General features: G+C 42.1%; 1 non-coding gene across 1 annotated transcript; it reads left to right on the top strand.

Moving 5' to 3' along the window:
• Positions 1-9,616: 9,616 nt before the first annotated feature.
• On the top strand, positions 9,617-9,723 carry LOC141635643 (small nucleolar RNA R71). Its single transcript, XR_012540316.1, has one exon. It is a non-coding gene; the product is annotated as a small nucleolar RNA R71 (small nucleolar RNA).
• The last annotated feature ends 930 nt before the right edge of the window (positions 9,724-10,653 follow it).

Here is a 10,653-nt window from a genome sequence, read left to right as displayed (position 1 = left end):
TGGTAAAACAAGAACTGAAATAACAAGAATTAAAAGAAGAAAGGAATTGCATAAAAACTTACTAATTGAATTAAAGAACAAAGTATCGAAATCGAAGTTTTCCGTCAGCAAAGCTAGATCTAAAAACTGAGTTCTTCAATAATGAAAAGCATAACCTAATAATTGTTGCGTTCTACTGATAAAATATGCCAAAAGTTAATTACAAGTTGGGCTTTTAAAAGTCTAACACGAAGAAATAATTCTCAGCTCGAAGACTGGTCGATCGACCGGCCAGCATGGTCGATCGACGGTAAATGCTGAGAACAGAAGCTTCGCTGATTTCAACGGTCGATCGACTGGTAGGAGTGGTCGATCGATCGGTAATCTTTGTGCGGTGGCTCTTTTGTTCCTTCAAATCAGCTCTTCACTCCTTTGCACGCATCCCAAGGTGGGTGAATCTGAATCTCCTTCTTCTGGGCTTCCTTGAAGTTGCCTCCGGAGGACGAATTAGGCTTGCTTTAGCTTACTTCCACTCATTCCTACAATAAATCATAGAAAATGCAAAGTAAACCGTTTCGGGAGAAATAGAAGCCTTAAGCTAACAATTATGCATGGAAATACGTGCCAAAACCGCAGATAAAGTGTTTAGAATATGCACGTATTAAATCTCCCCAAACCAACCCTTGCTTGTCCCCAAGCAAGCACTATGACCCATATAAAAACTAAATGGAAAGGAGTATATCTCAGAGCTAGCTACAAATCAATGCCAAACCGTTTAATGCACATAGTCAACTACTGCAAAGCTTAAATCAAGTGAAGAAATTTATGCATATCATGGATTTAAATCGGGCGTTCGACCTTGCAAGACTCATACATTCGGACTCTCCCGGGTCACTCTTCCCTCAGCAAAGCAAATGGTAAGAAAATATGTAAAAGAGAGGGAAGAAAATACAGACTCTCACCTAGACTGCGACCGACAAAACATGCATGCTTGACTAGCATGAATAGTGATTCTAGCTACCGTACATACGCATAACCACCGTCAAGGACTATTACACGCCGAACTATTGCAAGATTTGGATATGTGAGGTTAAGCGGGAAAGGAAGGGCAAAACAATTATGGAAAAAGTGAAGGTAAGAGCCAAGCTAGTACCTATCCAACCATCAGAAACCGTATCCCGTTCCTCCAACTCAAAATAAAAACCATGCCTTTTAATGACTAGGCTACACAAAATCTCAAACAGACACCTCCAATTCATGAAGTAGGCACATGAGGCGTGTTCTCAATTCAACCAAAACCTTATTATTTTCAAACTCCTCTTTTTTTTCTTTTCTTCTTTCTGTTTCTTTTTCTTTTCTTTCATTTTCATTTTTTTTTCTTCTGAGCTGGTGGTCGATCGACCAGTGATGGCAGTCGATCGACCACTCTGCACATTCCAGTGCTCTCTGCCAGGTATACATCTTTTTTTTTCATTTCTTCTAAATTTCTTTCTTTCCCTTCAAAATGACACAACCCCTTCACTACTCATCAATACCCACTCCATCATCACAAAACGAACCAAACAGCATGAATCAACAATTTCCTCTACTACTTCCTAGCTTGGCACAATGGTAGGCTGAGTATGGGATGTAGTTGAGGGTAACTGGCAGTTATGGCTTATAGTGGAGTTAATGGGGTAAAATGAGAAAGGGGAGGATGCAATAGTTCTCAAAACATGTAATACCGACCACAAACCAATGCGTATAAGCAATAAGCAATCAAAACTCATACACGTGCAAAACATGAAATGAAGGGAGTACTACTCTCAATCCTAAATTAACCGGTCATGAATGTCACCAGTTATAGGCTCTATATCTCAGAAAGTATAAGTAGTTTGCCAAAAGTAATGAGTCAAGTCTAATTACCCGAAATGAATTCAATAACAAAATTTGAGAAATCACTTATAATTCTCGCTAAACAGCTGTGAAAAGGCAAGGAGTGACATATTTGACTAATAGTGCAAGATCATCATTAATAACTCCAATCCGACTCAACTATATGCAAAAGTAAACGTGATATTTTTGATTTTTATGAATTTCAAATTTTTTTTTTTTTTTGAATGAATGAAAAAAACAAATGCAAACATAAATGCACTAAACATGTGACCGAAAAGCAATAAAAAAAACAAATGGAGATGCAAAACAAAAGGCATATGTAAATACCCTCCCCAAACCAAAACGCACAATGCCCTCATTGTGCTCAGCAGCAAATCACCAGCATAAAAATGGGAGAATAAAAGCATAATAAAATAAAAGGAAGCTAATAAAGAAAGGATGGAACTCACAAGATACGACCTCCCCAAACCAGCCAAAAACGGGGAGGTCACCAGCATCTAATCTCCACAATCGTAATCAGAACCACTGTCCTCGTCGGACCCCGAGTCGCTCTCCTCCTCCTCCGCCTCAGCAGCAGCGGTAGTGGCTCTCCTGGATGTGGAGGCACCAGCAGTAGTAGTAGGAAAGGGTCTCCTGGCAGACTGAGGATAGCTGCCCACAGGGGGAACAAAGTAGGAAGGGTGAGTCCAAGCACCCTGTGGGAGCATCCCTCCCCGGGCTAACTCCTCGTAAACTGGGTAGAGGGCTAGAGCCGTGTCTAGCATGTGCTGGTCAAAGCTCCTGCACAAATCGCCCAATACACGTGACATTGCCCTCTGGTCCATGACCGGAGGGACAACCAAAGGAGTAGGTGGTCGAAAAGTGGTCGGGTAGCCAGTGGGAGCAGGAGTGGAAGAAGAGGGTGCCTGTGAAGTGGAGGCACGAGCTCTCCTCGAAGTGCTAGCAGTAGTAGTGGCCGCCACCAGAGGAAGCCTGTAACTAGGCAAGGGCGGCCGAGCTGTCCCCTGAACAGTGGTAACGGGCAGGATAGGAGGGTAGCCAAGAACAGGGATGCGGTCACAGATGAAAGAATCAATCTTCCACCGCATCTGTCTATCGACCCAATAGACAGCCCTCGCATAAGGAAGGTCCATGAAGCGCAGGTCAGGGTCAATGGGGGCCTCCTCTCGAGAGAAAAGTAAAACAAGACGGTTGGCGATACGTGTCACCAACCCGCCACAAGCAATGGTGGTCAAAGTGCCCTCACTTACAGTCTGAAAGTGAGCGGCAGTCAAGTAGGCAATGTTAAAAATATGGGCTATCCGACTTTCAACGTTCAGATAGCCCGCTAAGATAGAAAGCTCAATATTATTCACATTATTAGACTCTTTACGGCCAAAAATGGTATTACCCATTAGCCGTAGAAAATAACGAAGAGGGGGCAAATGGACGGAAGTGCCCGTTCTTTTAGGCCCGTGAAAGTCACTGATGCATGACCACATAACTCGATGAACATCAGAGGTATCTGAGGTTCTGCCCTCGAAATAAAGACCCAGAAAACCGGCAAAATCAGCTAATGTCAGAGAGTAGTTGACATTGAAAAGCCGAAAGGAAATGCAAGGGTTAGTCTTATTTTCCTTAAAAGCATCGAAATTAAAAGCATAAGACGAAAAGAATTCGAGGGTCAAACTGTAGTATGTGAACTCAGCCATGTCCACAAGACCCATCATACCTGTCCCATTTAGCAGGGGACACAACCGACTCATAATGTGACCTAATTTCTCCAAAGTATCTTTATGGAGAAACCGGGTAGCTGTGACTTTCATTCTCGTAACAAAAAGGGAAAACTTAGCACGTTGAGTAGAATTAGCAAAGATAACCTGCGGATAGTCAGGTAGACTATCCGTAGTAGCCTCTATCATCAGTGGCGGTCCTCGTGGCCGCTTGGGAGCTCCTTGACTCGACTGTCCCTCATACATGTTCTCCTTCCCTTTCGTCATTTTTATTACCTGCAAACAACCTATTAGCACAAGAATCCCCTAACAGTGTGAATTTAAGGAAACCCGAAACAAAATCATAACTGAAAAGCAAATTAGGGTTTCGAAATTTTTGGGGGAAACGGCTTTAAACACATCCTAGTTGCTTATTTGCTTTGAAAATCAAGGGGGAAAGGGTAGAATAAGCAATTAAAGTATAAAAATGACAAGAAATCATTCCCTAAAATCGATTTCCCCAAATCGATTTTTTACGTCTCAATGGCCATATGCTCAAAAATTTCAATGAAAACGCAGTAAAAATTGAAAATAGAGCATGGAAATAAGATTAGAGACATACCTTGAAGATTCACTTGGAGATTAACGCAGTTAAAGAAGAGATTAAGACGGGGTTTGGCAGGAAAATCACGAGGTAGAGGAAGAAAGAGGGGGTTTCCTTTGAGTTTTCTAAATTTTGAAACTGAATGAATGAAGGAATAAGGAAGGAAACTTCCCTTATTAATTGCATTCTGATCCCGCGAAGTGGTCGATCGACCACTTTACTCGGTCGTTTGACCGATCTTTCATTTAACAGCTTCTGGAGTCTCGTGTATTGGTCGATCGACTCATTGACCCAGTCGATCGACCAATATTCCTGCACAGTAGCTTCTGCTTTCTCCGCTTCAGTCGATCGACTGAACCACTTAGTCGATCGACTGCTAGAGCTGGCAATTAGACTTTAATTCGTCAAAATTCATTTGTGCCATCATAATTTCCTGTCTTTCTCTCACAAACATCCAGTAAGCCACCTACGCACTTTGCATAAAATAAATTCCTGCAAAAATTATCAAAGGCGCACATATTCCCAAACCAAGAAATTGCAAATTAAAAGGAATTAAAGAATACAGCAGGACTCAAAAATGCAAATTAAATGAAATAACAAAATGAAATTCCTAAATTACAATCAATTACAACCTGGGTTGCCTCCCAGTTAGCGCTGGTTTATGAGGTCTCGAACGACCTTTTTACCTTACTTTGCAGAATCCGATAACGGGTCGAAGTATAATACCTCGACTTTCCCAACATATGCATCTGATCCGTGATAATGCTTCACATATCGGCCATTAACCTTGAACCTTTCTCCAGCTGAGGTCTCCAATTCCACTGATCCGAATTTTGTAACTGCTGTGACCGTATAGGGGCCGGTCCACCTGGATTTCAGCTTACCAAGAAATAGACGGATACGAGCATTAAAAATGAGTACCTTATCGCCAATATGGAATTCGCGCTTGATGATTCTCTTGTCGTGTCAGCGCTTTGTTTTCTCTTTGTAGATCCTAGCATTGTCATAGGCCAGGCGACCTAAATTCCTCTAGCTCATTCAAATTTGTGTCATGCGTTTCTCACGAGAGAGGTTAGGATCCAAATTCAAATCACATATAGCCCACCAAGACTTACGCTCTAACTCAACAGGTAAATGACATGTCTTACCATAAATCAATCGGTATGGTGACATCCCGATTGGCGTCTTAAACGCAGTTCTATACCCCATAAGACATCATCTAACTTAAGACTCCAGTCTTACCGTGATTTAGAAACAACTTTAGCTAAGACTTCTTTCAATTCTCTGTTAGAAACCTCAACCTGACCACTAGTTTGGGGATGATACCCCAAACCTTTACGATGTTGGACACCGAATTTAGTCAATAAAGCACTAAGTTGTTTCTCTTTAAAATGCATTCCCCCATCGCTAATGACAACCCGAGGGACACCAAAACAAGGGAAAATAATATTTTTAAACAGTTTAATCACGGCCTTTGCATCGCAATGGGGAGTGGCAATAGCTTCCACCCATTTGGATACATAATCTACAGCTACGAGGATATATTTATTACCTTGACTGCTCGGAAAAGGTCCTTGATAATCAATGCCCCAGACATAGAAAATCTCAACCTCAATAATGCCTACCTGTGGCATCTCATGTCTCTTGGAAAAATTCCCCGATCTTTGACAAGCATCGCACTCAGCAACAAAATTGCGACAATCTGCATGCAAAGTTGGCCAATAGAAACCAGATTGGAGTACCTTAGCTACAGTCCTGGATGGACCGTGATGACCACCATAAGCAGAAGAGTGGCAAGCCTCTAGGATATCCTTCACCTCCCATTGAGGTACGCATCTCCGGATGAGACCGTCTGCGCATTCCTTGAAAACATAAGGATCATCCCAAAAATATTGTCTAGCATTATAAACAAACCGCTTCTTCTGCTGCCATGAAAGCTCGGGTGGTATCCTACCTGTCACAGCAAAGTTAGCAAAATCAACAAACCACGGAGGTGGATAAGACCCTGAAGTAGTAATAGCTAACAGACTCTCATCAGGAAAAGAATCATTAATAGGTAACGAATCCTCCCTTTCTGTCAGCTGCAAACGAGATAGGTGGTCAGCCACCACATTCTCAGCTCCTTTCTTGTCTTTGATCTCCAAATCAAACTCCTGCAAAAGGAGTATCCACCTCAAAAGCCTCGGCTTCACATCTTTCTTAATAAAGAGAGTCTTCAACGCTACATGGTCAGTATAAACAATAACCTTAGAACCTAACAAATAAGACCGAAATTTGTCTAAGGCAAAAACTACAGCTAGAAACTCCTTCTCAGTGGTAAAATAATTAATTTGAGCCTCATCCAGAGTTCGGCTCGCATAATATATGGCATTCAAACCTTTATTCTTCCGCTGTCCCAAAACTGCACCGACCGCATAATCGCTGGCATCACACATGATCTCAAATGGGAGGTCCCAATCAGGCGGGTGAATGATTGGCGCAGAAACTAGGGCCTCCTTTAACCTGTTAAAAGCGGTAAGGCACTCATCAGTAAATTCAAAGACAGCATCCTTAAGGAGCAAATGTGTAAGTGGTTTAGCAATTTTTGAAAAATCCTTAATGAAACGCCGGTAAAACCCAGCGTGACCAAGGAAACTCCTCACTCCCTTAACATTCACGGGAGGAGGTAATTGCTCAATCACCTGCACCTTTGCTTTATCAACATGTATACCTTTATCAGAAATCAGATGCCCTAACACAACTCACTCATTGACCATAAACTGACACTTTTCCCAGTTTAAAACAATATTTACATCTATACAACGCTGCATGACTTTATCAAAGTTAGCTAAACAACGATCAAAGTCACTACCATAAACTGAGAAATCATCCATGAATACCTCCATAATGTTCTCTATATAATCAGAAAAAATCTCCATCATGCACCTCTGAAAGGTAGCAAGGGCGTCACACAATTCGAAAGGCATTCTACGATATGCAAATATACCCTGTGGACAGGTAAAAGTGGTCTTACTCTGATCGTCCGGATGAATAGGGATCTGAAAGAACCCTGAATATCCGTCTAGAAAACAGAAAAATTTGTTAGAGGCAAGTCTTTCAGTCATTTGGTCAACAAAAGGGAGGGGGAAGTGGTCTTTCTTGGTGGCGGCATTCAACTGTCTATAATCAATGCACATCCGCCACCCTGTCACTACTCGAGTTGGTATTAATTCATTTTTTTCATTTTTAACCACGGTAGTCCCTCCTTTCTTTGGGACTACCTGAACTGGGCTAACACACTTGGAGTTGCCAACTGTATAAATAATACCTGCATCGAGTAGTTTCATCACCTCAGCCATAACAACTTCCTGCATCTTCGGGTTCAACTTGCGTTGACCACATGCGTCGTAAGGCTTGTGGCCTTCCTCCAGCTCTATCCTGTGCATACAAACATCAGGGCTGATGCCCTTAATGTCGTCCAAAGAGTAACCCAAAGCCTTCCTGTTTTTCTTAAGCACACACATCAAAGCAGACAGCTGGTCATCATTAAGCTTAGAGCTAACAATAGTTGGGTACTGCTCCGTATCATCTAGAAAAACATACTTAAGATTAGGAGGAAGTGGCTTACGCTCTGGCACCTTTACCTCTACAGCATAGACAGAATCAGCTTCAATGGTGTAGCAAGTGTTGACCAAGTTCTCATTGGCCAAGCTCAAGAGCATCTCATCTTCTTCCTCATTGAGCTTGTAGCTCTCCATTGAGGCTATCAAGGCATCGGCTCTCAAATTCTCCACCAGATTACCGCACACTCATCTAAACAGGTTAGATCAGCTAAGGGATCCTTGGCTAAGGATTCCCTCCAATTACAAGTAACAGCCATGTCAACAATATCAATGGAATAACACGTATCCTCATCAACAGGTTCAGTCGCCTTGTGAGCAAGACTGAACTCAATGGTGTCATCCCTTACCTCTAAGGTGATGGTTCCGCGTTTGGCATCTATTACAGCCCCAGCTGTATGTAAAAACGGTCTACCTAAAATAATGGGTATCTGACTGTCCTCTGCAATGTCCAAAACAACGAAATCGACAGGAATAAAAAACTTACCCACTCGAACGGGTACATCCTCTAGAACTCCTATATGTCTCTGAGTCAATCTATTTGCCATTTGAATGGTAATATCGGTCACCTTAAGTCTACCAATATTTAACCTTTCGCAAACAGAATACGGCATGACACTGACACTGGCCCCTAAGTCACAAAGGGCCTTTCCAATTACGTGGTTACCTATAGTGCAAGGAATTGAAAAACTACCCGGGTCCTTTAATTTAGGTGGCACATTAATTTGCGAAAGAGCATTACACTCTTCCACAAAAGCAACATTACCATCATCACGAAAATTTCTCTTACGATTTAAAATATCTTTCATAAATTTAGCGTAAGAGGATACCTGGTTAATTAAATCAGTGAAAGGAACCGTTACCTCGAGATTCTGGACCATCTCCAGAAACTTACCAAACTTACGCTCCAGCTTAGTAGCCTTCAAACGCTACGGATACGGGAATGCAACACTGGCCGTAGGATCAATAACCTTCGGCTTCCGTAGGTTTAAAACCCCCGTCAAATCATCAATGAGTGAAGAATCATGCGAACTAGTTGACGGATTTGCATCCTGCTCTGGGGTTCCAGTCGATCGACTGATGTGAGTGGTCGATCGACCAACTTGGCTGGGCGTGAACAGTTCCTGTTCAGAATTGATTTCGTCAGGTGATCCAGTCGATCGACTGAGAATGTTGGTCGAACGACTGACTGTGCTGGGTGTGAATAGTTTCTGATCAAAAACTATTTTATCTGACGCTTCAGTCGATCGACTGACAATGTTGGTCGATCGACCAGTATCGCAATTGTGCTCGTTTTTGCACCAGAATTTAAACGAGCTTCTTCATCATTTCCCGAGTCTTCCTTTGGCTTGTCGGGACTTTCATAAGAGAGGCCACTTCTGAGATTAATGGCATTAATTGTTTCAATCGGCCCTTCACATTTGCTTGAAGAATTAGCAACTTGCTTAGCCTCTATATTCTCCAATTGCTTCACAAAATTCTTTGAGGACTCAATCCCGGCTGCTTCCATATTCGCCACTTGAACCAAAAGGAGTTGGACCATTTCTCTCAACTTCTCGATCTCATCTGAGTTTTGAACAGGTATTTCAACTTTCTCCTTGGAAGCTTCAGAAATCTCGAGCTTCTCGAGACGGGCAGTAATAGAAGTTACAAGTGTCACAACGGCACTCATTTCATCACTTTGCTTTCGTGACTTTCCACGTGAACTTCCAAACTCAGCTCTATGGACTGCCATCTCCTCAATAGTGTTCCAACCTTTACTTTGACCGGTATTGTTTTGGAACCTACCATTAGCTGCTGCATCCAGGATGACCTTGTAATCATCATATAGAGCATTATAAAATAGGTTGCAAAGATACCATTGCTGGAAACCATGGTGAGGGACAGCTCGGACCAAACTTTTGAAACGTCCCCATGCTTCGCAAAAACCCTCATCAGCTCCTTGCTGGAAACTTGTGATTTTACTTCTCAAGGCGTCAGTCTTTAAAAGTGGGAAGTAATTCTTGTATAAGGCTAATGCTAGAGATGTCCAATCCGTGACTCCAGTTGCTACCCTATCAAGGTAGCGGTACCAATCTCGCGTTGAATCCTTCAAGGAGTATAAGAACATCAACCCCTTTACTTCATCCTGAGTCACCCCAGCTGGTATAGGTATGGAACAATGAGTGTCCGTGAAAATTTCCATATGCTTCAAGGGATCCTCATCTGGTAGACCAGCAAACTGATTTCGCTCCATTAAATCGATATAAGAGGAACGAAATTCGAAGTTACCCGTAGTAGGGGTAGGTAACTGGTGCCCCTTTGGAAGATGGTGTTCCTTTGGCTGAAGATTATCATATATTGTAGCCATAATTGCCAAAATGAGAGTACTCAAGTCTTCCTCTCAAAAACCTGTCTTCTAACTGTGCAAAAGCAAAACTAGAAGCAAAGGTAAGCAACGGCCTCAAGGAACCAAAGTTCCTTGAGACAAGAAAAATAAACTAAAAATAAAGCAAACAGAATTACACCGTCTCCCCAAAACGGCGCCAAAATTTGATACCGTCGTTTTGTATCAAAATTAAATTTATAATTCCAAACTAAAACTATAGCTAGTGATAATAAGGGTCGAACCACAGAGAGACAAGGTTGATTTTGTTTGCTAATTTTCAGTCTATGAAGGTAACAATTAATTGGGGGGGGGGGGGGGGTTAGATAGGTTGACTAATTGGCTAATTGTTAAAATATAATTTCTCAACAAGATAAAGAGAAGACTGGGAACTTCGGTTCACCATGGTAAATGTCAGGTCAGTAAGGTAGCAGAGGTCTTATAATACGGTCTCAGGGAATATAAGCTAGCCTTTCGATCGAAGCTCAAATAACCTTACGGTCTATTGATTCCCTAGAATTTCTCAAAGCTTTCGCTCAG

This window comes from Silene latifolia, chromosome Y (assembly GCF_048544455.1).
Source record: "Silene latifolia isolate original U9 population chromosome Y, ASM4854445v1, whole genome shotgun sequence".
NCBI lineage: Eukaryota > Viridiplantae > Streptophyta > Magnoliopsida > Caryophyllales > Caryophyllaceae > Silene > Silene latifolia.
The sequence above is the reverse complement of the archived record's forward strand: the minus strand, read 5'-3'. Positions and strand labels throughout refer to the sequence as shown.